This window comes from Piliocolobus tephrosceles, chromosome 13 (assembly GCF_002776525.5).
Source record: "Piliocolobus tephrosceles isolate RC106 chromosome 13, ASM277652v3, whole genome shotgun sequence".
NCBI classification, from domain to species: domain Eukaryota; kingdom Metazoa; phylum Chordata; class Mammalia; order Primates; family Cercopithecidae; genus Piliocolobus; species Piliocolobus tephrosceles.
This window is the reverse complement of record NC_045446.1, coordinates 95,752,412-95,766,770: the sequence shown is the minus strand read 5'-3', so window position 1 is coordinate 95,766,770 and position 14,359 is coordinate 95,752,412.

The following is a 14,359-nucleotide window of genomic DNA, read 5'->3' as shown; positions in this document are numbered from 1 at the left end:
TTTTAATTTCTTAGGCAAAGCATGAAAATAGCTAATAATTATTTTTGGATAGAGCACTCTTAAAGGCCTGGAAGTAAGAAACTAAAAAGAAGCATATCTTCTAGGGCTTTGGTTGAAGAGCCTTGGATTTCTTAATCCTGCTTTAGGTGCAGCTGGGTTCGATTGGTTCATTCCGGTAGGAAACACTGTTGCTGTACTTCTGAGGTGTCAGGGACACTCATAGTGAGTGTATCTGTTAGCTACTACAGTGTAACAAACTGATCAAAAATTTGATGGCTGGAAACCCCAACCATTTATTATGCTCAAAATTTTAGAGGAAATGAGGCGCAGCTTAACTGAGTGGTTTTGCTCTTGGGTGGGTTCTCAGTGTCAGCTGCAGGTTGGCTATGTGGTTCAACTTCTGGGGTTAGCTAAATAACAGAAGGGCAGGGGGTGGTAAATGGTGGAGCTAAGCTCTCCCTATGGTATTTGATCCTATAGCCATGGTAGCTTGGGCTTGTTCTAATGGAGGTGGCAAGCACAGAGGAGAGAAAGCAGAGGTGTTCAAGGTGGCAAGGCCAAGTCTCAGAACTAGCACTTCGTTATGCTTCTGCCACACCAGATTGGCCAGAACTAATCACAGAGCCAGACCAGAGTCAAGGGGTGGGAAATGGAATCCACCTACTGATAAGAGGAACTGTGAAATTGGGTAAAAATGGGGTACAGGGGCTGCACACGGTGGCTCACACCTGTAATCCCAGCACTTTCGGAGGCTGAGGTGGGCAGATCACGAGGTCAGGAGTTGGAGACCATCCTGGTTAACATGGTGAAACCCCATCTCTACTAGAAATACAAAAAAAAAAAAAAAAAAAAATTAGCCAGCTGTGGTGGTGTGTGCCTGTAGTCCCAGCTACTCTGGAGGCTGAGATAGGAGAATGGCATGAACCTGGGAGGCAGAGCTTGCAGTGAGCCGAGATTGCGTCACTGCAATCCAGCCTGGGTGACAGAGCGAGACTCTGTCTCAAGAAAAAAAAAAAAAAAAGAAACGAAAAAAATGGGATACAGGGAGGGCTGAGGAATTGTGGCCATTTTTGCAATCAGTCTACCACATCTTCACTCTGGTTTGCCTGGGATACTGTGATTATACCAGTGGTTCTGATATTCTATCTGGTTAGTTCTAGACAAAAGTGCCCTGATAAGGACTTTGAATTATATGGGTATCCTTATTGTAAGGAGCACCTTTCCATCTGTTTTGTAGAAATGGCTGGTTTGGGAGAAGGAAGGGACCATAAATTTGCAGAAAAGAAATATATAGTGTTCTCTCAGGCTTTTTCTTCTAAATTAAACACTTTAGTCTTTGTAATTGAAGGGAATTTCTGCTTCACTTCTTTCATTTTCTGCCTAATTTGTCCATTTTATATTACTTTGCTGCTTCTCTGTTCATTTTTCTACTACTTCATGCTTTGTCACCTCTATCCTGTATATATAAAAGCAGATCATAATGCTTCCAGAATATTTTATTTTGAATAGATACCTTTTTCTACCTCTCTGTCCTTAACATTTTCATTTTGAATCCAAAATGATTTTTACTGTGTTGCTCTACATTTGTTTTAACATTACACTTTTCCAAAAGTAAATTTAATTTATAAAATATTTAATTTTTAATCTATCAGGGCTTTCAAGTCACTATCATCAGACCTGAAGTTATAATTTCTATTTTTTTTTTTTTTGAGACAGAGTCTCGCTCTGTTGCCCAGGCTGGAGTGCAGTGGCTGGATCTCAGCTCACTGCAAGCTCCGCCTCCCGGGTTCCCGCCATTCTCCTGCCTCAGCCTCCGGAGTAGCTGGGACTACAGGCGCCCGCCACCTCACCCGGCTAGATTTTTGTATTTTTTGGTAGAGACAGGGTTTCACCGTGTTAGCCAGGATGGTCTCGATCTCCTGACCTCGTGACCTGCCCGTCTCGGCCTCCCAAAGTGCTGGGATTACAGGCTTGAGCCACCGCGCCTGGCTAAAGTTATAATTTCTAAAGCTCTCAGAGAACTACCAACCTGTTTCCTGTTTCCATCTGTACTTTTTTTTGACATGTGTAGATCCTCTTTATACATACCAGGCAGCATTTTGCATGGGGCCTTAATTAAAATCCAGATGAGGATTGTCTGTCAAATGTATCATTTTGAAAATATCTCCCAATGCATATTGAAAGGGATCTAGCTTATATATAACTGGGACACAGCTGGAGAAGAACATATCTCTTTTAAAAATAGGAAAGTTGGATGCTGAAATCACAGATTAATTTACCACTGTAGATAGAGGCATTCAGACTGTGCTGTTTGAATTAAGACTAAGAAGAAACAAGAAATGCCAATTATTATAAAATTTGAATTTTTGTACATTCAGAGAACTTTATCAATACCCTTTATTATTTACCATTTGTTTCTTTGATGTGACCCATTCATCTTTAGAAAAATAAACTGAAATATAGTCAGTCAACTCTTAATGTCATTTCCATTCTAATTTAAAATCTCCAGTTTCAACATTTGAGCTGAAATATAAATTTACAAGCATTTATAAGCTTGTAAATTTATAAGTTATAAGCATCTCACCCTGTGTATTTTCGTTCCTCCAAATACACAATGCACGCCAGAATCAAATTCATTAGCTCTTTTCTCTCATACCTGTGAATCATCTTCTCTCTGCAGGGACACCATTTGTATCAGGTTGCTTAGAAATTTTAGATGTGTCTTTGAGTCTTTTGCCTTCATTCTATCCAAGTTGTTGATCAAGTCCTGTATTTTCTCCTGCTGATGGCTCAGAACAGCCTCCTTCAATCTCACATATAGTCCTTAGCATGGAGGCATGTGTAGCCTGTATTCCAGCAACCTCTCAGTTTCTCCCTATCCAGTCCTCCCTGTATTATACTTCCAGAATAGCTTTCCCAAAGTATCAGGGGAACCAGCCCCCAGTATTTCAAAGTAGGTTCTTTACTATTTTCCCTAAGCATCGGCCAGTCTGAGAAATAAAGGGAAAGAGTACAAAAGAGAAATTTTAAAGATGGGTGTCTGGGGGAGACATCGCATGTCGGCAGGTTCCATTATGCCCCCGAGCCACAAAACCAGCAAGTTTTTATTAGCGATTTTCAATGGGGAGGGGGTATACGAATAGGGTGGGGGTCACAGAGATCACATGCTTCAAAGGCAATAAAATATCACAAGGCAAATGGGCAGGGCAAGGTCACAAGGCCAGGGCAAAACTAGAATTGCTGATGAAGTTTCATGTCCCACTGTGCATGCATTGTCATTGATAAACATCTGAACAGGAAACAGGGTTCAAGAGCAGAGAACCGGTCTGACTAGAATTTGCCAGACTGGAATTTCCTAATCCTAGCAAGCCTGGGGGTGCTGCAGGAGACCAGGGTGTGTTTCATTCCTTATCTACAACTGCATAAGGCAGATACTCCCAGAGTGGCCATTTTAGAAGCCTCTCCCTGGGAATGTGTTCTTTTCCCAGGGCTGTTAATTATTAACATTCCTTACGGGGGAAAGAATTTAGTGATATTTCTCTTACTCATTTTCGGCAATAAGAGAAATATGACTCTGTCCTGCCCGGCTCCCAGGCAGTCAGACCTAATGGTTATCTCCCTTGTTCCCTGAACATCGCTGTTATCCTGTTCTTTTTTCAAGGTGCCCAGATTTTATAGTGTTCAAATACACATGCTTTATGAGCAATTTGTGCAGTTAACGCAATCATCACATCACAGGGTCCTGAGGTGGCATATGTCCTCAGCTTACGAAGATGACAGGATTAAGAGATTAAAGACAGGCATAGGAAATTCTAAGAGTATTGATTGGGGAAGTGATAAATGTCCACGAAATCTTCACAATTTATGTTCAGAGATTGCAGTAAAGACAGGCATAAGAAATTATAAAAGTATTAATTTGGGGAACTAATAAATGTTCATGAAATCTTCATAATTTATGTTCTTCTGCTGTGGCTTCAGCCAGTCCCTCCATTCAAAGTCCCTGACTTCCTGCAACACCAAAGTACTCCTTGTCTTATATCCTGAGAATTGACAGGACATGAAGTAATGAAGATGAGCAAAGCTCAGGGGAGACCATAGGTCCAGCCCCAGATCCACTTCGGATGACTGATGTGGGGCAGTCAGTCTCTCTGAGCCTCACTGTTCTTTTCTGTATTACATGTAGTATATGTGTGCTGTCACTCACCGTGTTTAGAATAATAACATATGAGAATGCAGTTTAAAACTGGAAAGCGGTGTAGAGGTATTACTGGTTTTTCTTGTAAGGAGTCAGGAGAAGTATAAAGTCAACAAATGTCCTTTGCCTACCCTTTAAAGATTTTCTCCTGCTATCATAACTAAGTATGTTTGTCAAGCTGCTCTCCAAATACTCCCTGTATTTTTCTTTGATTATGTCACTTTCACTCTTCACCTTACCATTTTCTTTTTTCTTATTTTTTTTAATTTTAGTTTTAGAGACATGGTCTTGCTCTGTCATCCAGACTGGGGTGCAGTGGTGCAATCATAGTTCACTGCAGCCTTGAACTTGGGCTAGGAGATCCTCCTGCCTCCCAAAGTGCTGGGATTACAGGTGTGAGCCACTGTGCCCATTTCATCTTCTCATTTTCTATTCTAAAATAACATTTAGCGGCACAAAACTTCAGGAGGATGGATGGGCTTTATCATTTCTATTACTGTTTACCATAATTTAAAAGTGTCAAAATGAATTTCACTGAATAAAATTAGAATATTTTATCATATAAACTTGGTATCATGTCTTTCAAAGTCTCCTTGGGAATTTTTTGAATACAGGTGTTAAAGTCAACGCCAGTCTGTCCAGCTTATGACTCATTCTCCTCTTGCCTGAGAACTGCTCCTAAACCATAGCAGTGGGCCCTGGCAGTCATGTGTGTTCTGTGACTGCTGCTTTGCCTGTACTGTACAGACTTGAACCAGGCATGGTCATAGCTTGGCTTTGTGTTCCCTGAGATGATTATACTGTGCAGAGGATTCTCTTTCCCATTAAAGATTATCTGTGTCCTGATCTAGATACAATGTTGTTTTTGATGATTTTGCAAACGAGTAGGATGGCAGAGATTTCAATTCTTACCTGCCTACTATATACTCTGCAGTGCCCCCCTATGAGACTTGGGTCAATTGTTGGTTTTGAGTCCTCTTGCTCCCCATGGTATTTCCAGATTACTGTTTCTCTATTATTTTTAAAAAAACTGTCTTTGAAACTGATAGCTGCTGGCTGGCTAAAGCCATCTTCCTTTTTTCATTACTCTTTTTGCTCACATCTCGTTTGCTAACAACTGCCTCATCTTCCTCTTCACCCTGGTCATCCTAGGAGTTTCCCAGGAAACTAGTGTCCTGGTGGAGAATCTGAAAGCTTTGGCTTCTTAGTTCTGCATCTTTGTCATCAGTTCCATCTCTTCCACTTCACCTGTCCTTGTCCTACAGTATTATTCTGGTCCCAGTTACTACTGCTCCTCCATGATCATGAACCATAACACCAGCTCAGTGACTAAAACCTATGATCCTCCTAGTTTGCTGCACATGTTTTTCATCCTCAGGGCTTAAAGTCCAATGACCCCTCCAAGTTCTCCTACCACAACTATCCTTTCTCAGCTCAGATTAGATGACCACAGTTTCACTCATACCCAGGCAGATTGGTGCTACTCTAAATTTACAGCTCTGTCTCTTTGAAACCATGGTGTTGTGGTTGGACTGTGTCCCCACAAAGATATCTTAAGGCCCTAAACACGAGGTACTTGTGAATGTGGTTTTATTTGGAAATAGAGTGTTTGCAAATATAATCAAGTTAAGATGAGGCCATACTGGATTAACCAATAAGTGGTGTCTTTATAAGGAGAGGGAAATTTGGGGACAGGGATACACACAGAGAAGAAAGACATGTGAAGACAGTGGCAGAGATTGAAATGATACAGCTGCAAGCCAAAGAATACTCTTGCCAGTAACCATCAGAAGCTAGGAGAGAGGCATGGAACAGATTCTGCTTCAGCCTCCAGAAAGAACTAACCCTGCTGACACCTTGATGTCAGACTTCTGCCCTCCTGAAATGTGAGAGTAAATTTCTTGTTTTAAGCCATTCTGTCTGTGGTAGTTTGTTAGGGCCACCCTAGAAAACAAATGCACATGGTGTTGAAGTCTTTCCATTGGACATTTCCAACCTCCCTTTGGCCCTCCATTCATGCTCAGTCAATAACCTTGCTTTTGAGAAAGTAGAAGCTATCAGACAGTAACTTCTTCAACTTCTGGACACCAAACTTAAAATCTATACTCATCCTCTCTTATCCCTCCTCGAACAAGGACAGCATGGTAGCAAATGTAGTAGTGATTAAGGGTGCAGGTTCTGTAGTCAAAATGTTTTGTTTTAAATCTGAACTCATTAATTGCCAACTGTGTAATTTTGGGTAAAATATCTAATTTCTCAGCGACCCATAGTCCTCTTCAGACCCCACCTCAGGTCTGATGTATTTATCACAGTTCTCCAGAGAAATAGAATGGACAGAAAATGTATCTATCTATCTATACACACACACACACACACACACACACACATATGTGTGTGTGTATATATATCTATATGTGTGTGTATGTATATATGTGTGTATAGATCATATATATATATATATAGGCTCATGCAATTGTGGGAGTTTGCAAATCTGAAATCTGTAGGGCAAGGGCAGATTGGAAACTTGAGCCTATAGAATTTGTAAGTAAGCAAAAGTAAAAAAAATGCTCAAATATTGGCAATTCCATATGTTCAGTGTATTATTACAATGAATGTAGTCCTAGGATAGCTCTTACTCTTATTACAAGAGAATCTGTTCTGGTATTGTCTTGATCTCATCCTCTTCCGCCTTTTCAGACTCACATGATCAATTATCTCCTTTCTTGAGTCTTCGACTTCAGCCTATGTATCTGATTATTTGCATTACTGCGTAAATGTGCTCTTCTCTCTCCCACTTAAAAATAGCACATACAAAATGACTGAATAATTCCTAGATATTCATCTCTCCCCAAAGCCCTTCACACCCAAAGCTTTTTGACTTCTTTCTTCTGCCCAGCACTACTTCCCATCTGTTTTTGCTTATTTGTTTTTGTTTTTCTGAGGCAGAGTCTCACTCTGTCACCTAGGCTGGCATGCAATGGTGTGATAATAGTTCACTGCAGCCTTAGACTCCTGGGCTCAAGCGATCTTTCCACCTCAGCCTCTCAAGTAGCTGGGACTACAGGCACATGCCAGCATACCTCTTAAATTTTTTATTTTTTGTAGTGACAGAGATCTCACCATGTCGAAGCTTTACAATGGCCTAGAAGGCCATGTATGATCTGATCCCCCACCTCCTTTCTGACTTCGTATCTTACTATTATTTCCCCTCACAACAAGGCAACCACTCTGGTGTATTTCTCATTCCTCGCACATGTTGGGCATGCTCTCTTCTTAGGTGTTGGCACTAACCATTCACTCTGCCTTAAAGACCCTTTTTCTCATGTATCTGTATGATTTACTCCTACACTTCTTTCAAGTCTTTGTTAAAATGTCACCTTCTCAATGAGGCTGATTTTGACCACTCTATTTAATATTGCAAACTATCCCTCTCCCCACCAGTTGCAATCCCCTTTACCTTGCTCTTCTTTTTATTCCAGAACATTGTCACTTCTAATGTGTTACATAATTTACTTATGTATTATATTACCACGTATTGTCTATCTTCTCTTGCTAGAATATAAGCTTCACAAGAATAGGGATCTTTAATTGTGTTGTTCATTGCTTTATCTCAAGCACTGAAAAGAGTGCCTGGCCCATCATACATTATTAATTCATTTTTTGAATAAATGAGTTAAGTAGCTTCCATCTAATAACATTTTATTTCACTTGGATCTCAACATATCTAAAAAAAAAAAAAAAAAAAAACTTTAAGCAATACATGTGTTTCTTTTTCTCCTCCAGTAGTTCTATTTGACAAGATATATGTTATGATTGTTCAATCCGATTCTCTGCCTTCCGGAACTCTTCAGATTGGCAGTTGTTTTTTTTCTCTGATGATTCAGTGAAGCTCTGACCTTGTTTCTAATTTTATTCCTCCTCCTCCTCCTTCTTCCCCTTCCTCCTCCTCTTCTCCTTCCCCCTCCTCCTCTTCTTCTGCTTCTGCTCCTCCTCCTCCTCCTCCTTCTCCTGCTCCTCTTTCTTTTTAAAGAGACAAGTTCTTATTCTGTTGTCCAGGCTAGAGTGCAGTCATGTGATCTTCGCTCACTGCAGTCTTGACTTCCTGGGCTCAATCTTCCCTCTTCAGCCTTCAAAATAGCTGTGACTACAGACATACACCACTACACCTGGCTAATTTTTACAATTTTATTACATACAGACAAAGTCTTGCTATCTTGCTTAGGCTGGTCTTGATCTCCTGGTCTCAAGAGATCTTCCCATCTGAGCCTCCCAAAGTGCTGGGATTACAGGTGTAAGCCACCGTACCTGGCTGCTGCTAATATATTCCTAATGCAGGAACACTTAAAAGGGGTCTTGCGCGATAAGGATGGGCTGTCAGTCCTGCCCAAATCACCTGGAAGACGCTGCTCTCCTGGACTTTCCCGGCTTCAAGTTTGGAAGACTCAGGCCACCTGTTCAGATTATGCTCTATCTTTTGGAGTCACTGACATCTAACACACTCATAAGGTTACTGGTAAATTTCTCCTTCAAGTTCACAGAACCCCAAAGTCCAAGATCTTCTTGGGATTTTCTACCTTCTGGAATCACTCCTGGGATTCTAGCTGTTCTCCAGTGGACCACCCTGTTTTTTCTACAGGAACCCCAATGGAGGCAAAAGTCTTACCACACCCAATCACTCACAATCTCAGCAGCCTCCTGACTGAAGAAAGTAACATGAAATTGGGAGTGAAAGCTGAGAGAGGTACAGATGGGTTGCCTGACTGTACAACATATTTACCACATTGTTACCAACAATAGGCTGGAAGTGGGAATTTTGCAATTTGCACTTTCACGGCAGTGCTTCCTAATAGGTATTTATGAGTAGATTCCAAATGTGCTTCAGCCCTAGAAATGTCAGTGGAAGTCTTCAAACTAGAAGATGCCTTGTCAGGGACATGACATAAAGGTAAGTCCCATAGTTTCTGCTGATTCACCTGGCACCTGCTGCTCTGCCAAGTGGTAGGAATGAGACTAAGAAGGTTTGAATATCTACTCAGTGTTACTAGCACCATGCTTTAACCAACAGTTAATCAGCCATCCACTGAATATCTACTCAGTAGCTAGCTGCACAGTATCTCATGGCCAACTGTGGACAAGAAGCCTGAGAAGCTGCTGGAGGAGATGCTCAAGGATCACTGCACCCAGCCCAAGGTCTTGCCATGGTACACGTGGGTGGGAAATGGGAATGGGAGAAGGCAGCTCTACAAAGCATAGCTCAGCAGCAGCAAAGGATCTCTGTCCTCATATATGTATATCAGTCCTCTGAACCTTTGTGGTGCATGTGCTTTTTAATGGCATTCATGCCAGTTTCAGAGTGACTGCTCCAATAAAGCAAGTGTATTCTCCAAAAGAGAGTATCATTATTTTAAAATACTTGGTATGAAAAAATTTGACCGGATTCAAATCCATTCACATTTTGCCAAGGATTTTTAATAGTACATTCATCAACAAAAAGTAAGATGTACTACATCCTTTAAATATAATTTCAGCTGTTGTATAATTTCAAATGGTTGTAAAAATGACTTGAATGTTTTTTTATCTCCTACTTGTGCAGATAGTATTTCTGATTGATGTCATCTATTAAGAATTTCGAGAGATTATCTCTTTTTTGTCTTGAATTATGGGTAGTCATTTAAGTATACAATCTGATTTCAAAAAAATTATGGCTACAGAAACAAGCTCAAGTTTCTCAATAAAGTTGTCTGAAAAATATTTTATTTGGAAGTTATGAAGAAATTTATTCAATAGTAATTTTTATTTTTATTTCCTATTACCATTACATAATATAGAGAAAATGGAATTAACTATTTCCACCAAGTCCTGTATAGATGCCTCTAAATATTTTCCAGTTTACTTCAGGTGTGCTACTAAAATACTATCACTTTTGATATGAAAGACTGCTATAAACCAGGATTAAAATTCTAAGGTCCCCCAACCATCTAAATGGAATTTCTTGGACAGGGCACTTTTAAAATTTAACCTGAGAGACTGGTTCAGGACGTGACAGGAAGAGGGGGTTGAATGTGCCTCATTATACCACTTCATCTTTAACATCAACACAGATTTTAAGTCTGTTAAGAAATATTTTACAACCTATTCTCTCTGAAGCCTACTACCTGAAGGCTTCCTCTGCAATAAGAACTTTGGTCTCCACAACCCCTTAACCCAGGCATTCCTTTCTTTTGATCCCAGGTCTTTAGATGGACTTAACCAATGTCAACCAGAAAATTTTTAAATCTACCTATAAGCTGGAAGCACCCCCGCTTCGAGTTGTCCTGCCCTTCTAGACCAAACTAATGCATTTCTTGAGTGTATTTGATTGAAGTGTCATGTCTCCCTAAAATGTATAAAACAAAGCTGCACCCGGCCACCTTGGACACATGTTCTCAGGACCTCCTGAAGGTTGTGTCACAGGCAGTGGTCACTCATATTTGGCTCAGAATAAATCTATTTAAATATTTTACAGCGTTTGACTCTTTTTGTCAACACTGCTTTAGATAAAGTACCAACATGATATTGGTAATATTTGTCATTCTATTTGGTAAAATATGCATGAATACATTTTATATTGTTTTCTAAACATCTCCAAACAAGTGCAGTTACTACTTGGGTAAAGCTATGCTAGACTGTCCTGTAAGGAAGGGGCATCTGGAATCTTTTACTATTGTGATGTAAGTACTGGTGCCAGCAATGTGAAAAATGATAATTACCAGGCATTTTGTGGGATGCTTGGCATCCATGTCTCCTTCCTAGGCTTACTAATTTTTTTCTAGGAATGACTGCATTTCCCATCTTTTTAATCCAAGTGGGGCTGACTTGACTCCAAGCTCTAGGGGTAGTGTATGATGGGCTTAAGCCTTTTCATATATTCTATTTGGAACTGGTTGGTTCAGAGACATGCACATAATTCATTTGGAGACAGTGAAGCATGGGAAGGTATTTACTGGAACTTCTGAGAAAGAGAAGCTTTAATTCTTCCCCTTAACAGCTTAGCTCCCCATGGAGATGAGAGATCCAAAGACATATATTAAACTATTTTGCTACATTGAATGGTACATTTAGGAAGCCTCTATGTAGAACTTATCAGAGAAGGCAGAGGGGAGAGGAGAGAAGTTGGTTCCTGATGACATCATTTGAACTGCTGGATCAACCTCACTTATTACAGGAACTATCAAATAATTCTGAATTTTTAGTTTTATGAAGTTCTCCAAGTTCTGTTTTCTTAGATTCAATATTTGTCTATTTGGCATCCATTCAACACAGCAATATTAACTATATATTTTCTTATTTTCTGTATTATTTTTTAAAAATTTTAGTTTCAGGAAGTACATGTGCAGTGTTGTCACATGGATATATTGTGTAATGCTGGGGTTTGGACTTCTACTGAACCCATCACCCAAATAGTGAACATATTTCTGGCATGCAAGGATGGCTTAACATACACAAATCAATAAATGTGACCCACCCATAAACAGAATTATAAACAAAAACCCTATGATTATCTCAATAAATGCAGAAAAAGCATTTGATGAAACCCAAGATCTCTTCATGACGAAAACCCTCAACAATCCAGGCATTGAAGGAATATACTTCAAAATAATAAGAGCCACCTATGTCAAACCCACAGCCGGCATCATACTGAATGGGCAAAAGTTGGAAATATTTCTCCTAAGAACTAGAACAAAACAAAGATGTCCACTCTTACCTCTCCTATTCAACATACACTGAAAGTCTTAGCCAGAGCAATCAAGAGAAAAAATAAAGACATTCAAATAGGAGAAGAGGAAGACAAATTATCTCTATTCACTAATGACATGATCCTACACCTAGAAAACCCTAAAGATTCCTTCAAAGAGTCCTAGACCTGATAAACAACTTCAGTAAAGTTTCAGGATACAAAATCAACATATAAAAACCAGGAGCATTTCTATACACCAATTACGTTCAAGCTGTGAACCAAATTAAGAACACAATCCCATTGACAATAGCCACACACAAAAATAAAATGCCTAGGAATACATTTAACCAAGGAGGTCAAAGTTCTCTTACAAGAGTAACCACAAAACACTGATGAAAGAAATTATAAATGACACAAACAAATAGAAAAACTTATGGATAGGAGGAATCAATATCATTAGAATGGCCATACTGCCTAAAGCAATCTATAGGTTTAAATGCAATTTGTTTCAAATTACCAATGTCATTTTTCACAGAATTAGAAAAAAACTATTCCAAAATTCATATGGAACCAAAAAAGAGCCTGAACAGCCAAAGCAATCCTAAGCAAAAAGAACAAACCTGGAGGAATTACATGACCTGACTTCAAGTTATACTGTAAGGCTATAGTAACCAAAGCAATATGCTACTGGTACGAAAATAGACACATAGACCAATAGAAAAGAATAACGAACAAAGAAGTAAAGCCGCACACCTACAATCAACTGACTTTCAACAAAGTCAACAAAAATAAACAATGAGGAGAGGATACTCTTTATTCAATAAATGCTCCTGGGAAAACTGGCTAATCATACGCAGAAGAATGAAACTGGACCCCTACCTCTCACCATATACAAAAATTAACTCAACATGGGTTAAAGACTTAAATGGAAGACCTGAAATTATAAAAATTCTGTAAGACAAGCTAAGAAAATCTCTTTTAGTCGTTGTCCTAGACAAACAATTTATGACTAAGACCTTATAGGCAAATGCAACAAAACCAAAAATTGATAATGAACCTAATGTGAAACTAAAGAGCTTCTGCACAGCAAAAGAAACTATCAACAGAGTAAACAGACAATCTATATTATGGGAAAAATATTTGCAAATTATTTTCTGATTTCTTAATGCTCTGGTATTTTTGGCCTTTCTGACTGAAGAGAGACTGCTTTTACCAGGGCTAGTCAATTCTTAGAAATAGCAAAGGACTCAGCCAAGCAGGCCTTTCATATGCAAACCAACCAATCCCATGTCTATATGTCTCAACCACCTCCTTTATCTAACTCTCACACACAAAACCAATACAGTTATGCACAGGATAAGGAGACATTTTAGCCTGTCTCCAATACCATGCAAAAATACCATGGTGATACTATAAGATTATCATGAAACTTATCATTCCTATCCCCTAGTGACATCGTAGTTTCAATGTCATAGCACAACAAATTACTCACATGTGTGCTATGATGCTGTTGTAAACAACTGCGCTGCCAGTTGTATGAAAGTCTAGCACGTACAATTTTGTAGAGTACATAATACTTGATAATAAACAGCTGTGTTTCTGGCTCATTTACTATACTATACTTTTGACCATTTTTTTAGAATGTACTCCTACTTATAAAAAAAAGTTAACTGTGAAACAGACTTAGGCAGGCCTTTCAGGAGGGATTCCAGAAGAAGGCATTTTTATCCTAGGAGATGACAGCTGCATGCATGTTATTGCCCCTGAAGACCTTCCAGTGGGACAAGATGTGGTGGTGGAAGACAGTGATATTGATGGTCTGTGTAGGCCTAGACTGATGTGTGTGTTTCTGTCTTAGTTCTTAACAAAAAAAATTTAAAAATTAAAAAAGCTTATGGAATAAGAATAAAAAGAAAATATTTTTGTACAATTGTAAAATGTGTTTGTGTTTTAAACTGTTATTATAAGAATCAAAAAGTTTGAAAAATGGAAAAAGTTTATATAAAGTAAAAACATTACAGTAAGCTATGGTTAATTTGTTGTTGAAGAAAGAAAAATATTTTTATAACTTTAGTGTAGCCAAAGTATACAGTGTTTATAAAGCCTGTGGTGGTGTACACAAATGTCCTAGGCCTTCACATTCACTCACCACTCGCTCACTGACACCCACAGCAACTTTCGGTTCTGCAAGCTCCATTCATGGTAAGTGTCCTATACAGGTGTGCCATTTAAAATCTTTTATACTACATTCTTACTTACCTTTTCTCTGTTTAGATATGTTTAGATACACAAATGCCATTGTGTTACAATTGCCGAGAATATTCAGTACAGTCATATGCTGCACAAGTCTGTAGCCTAGGAGGAATAGGCTCTACCATTATCACCTAGGTGTGTACCAGGCTGCACCATCTAGGTTTGTATAAGTGCACACTATGATGTTCGTATGA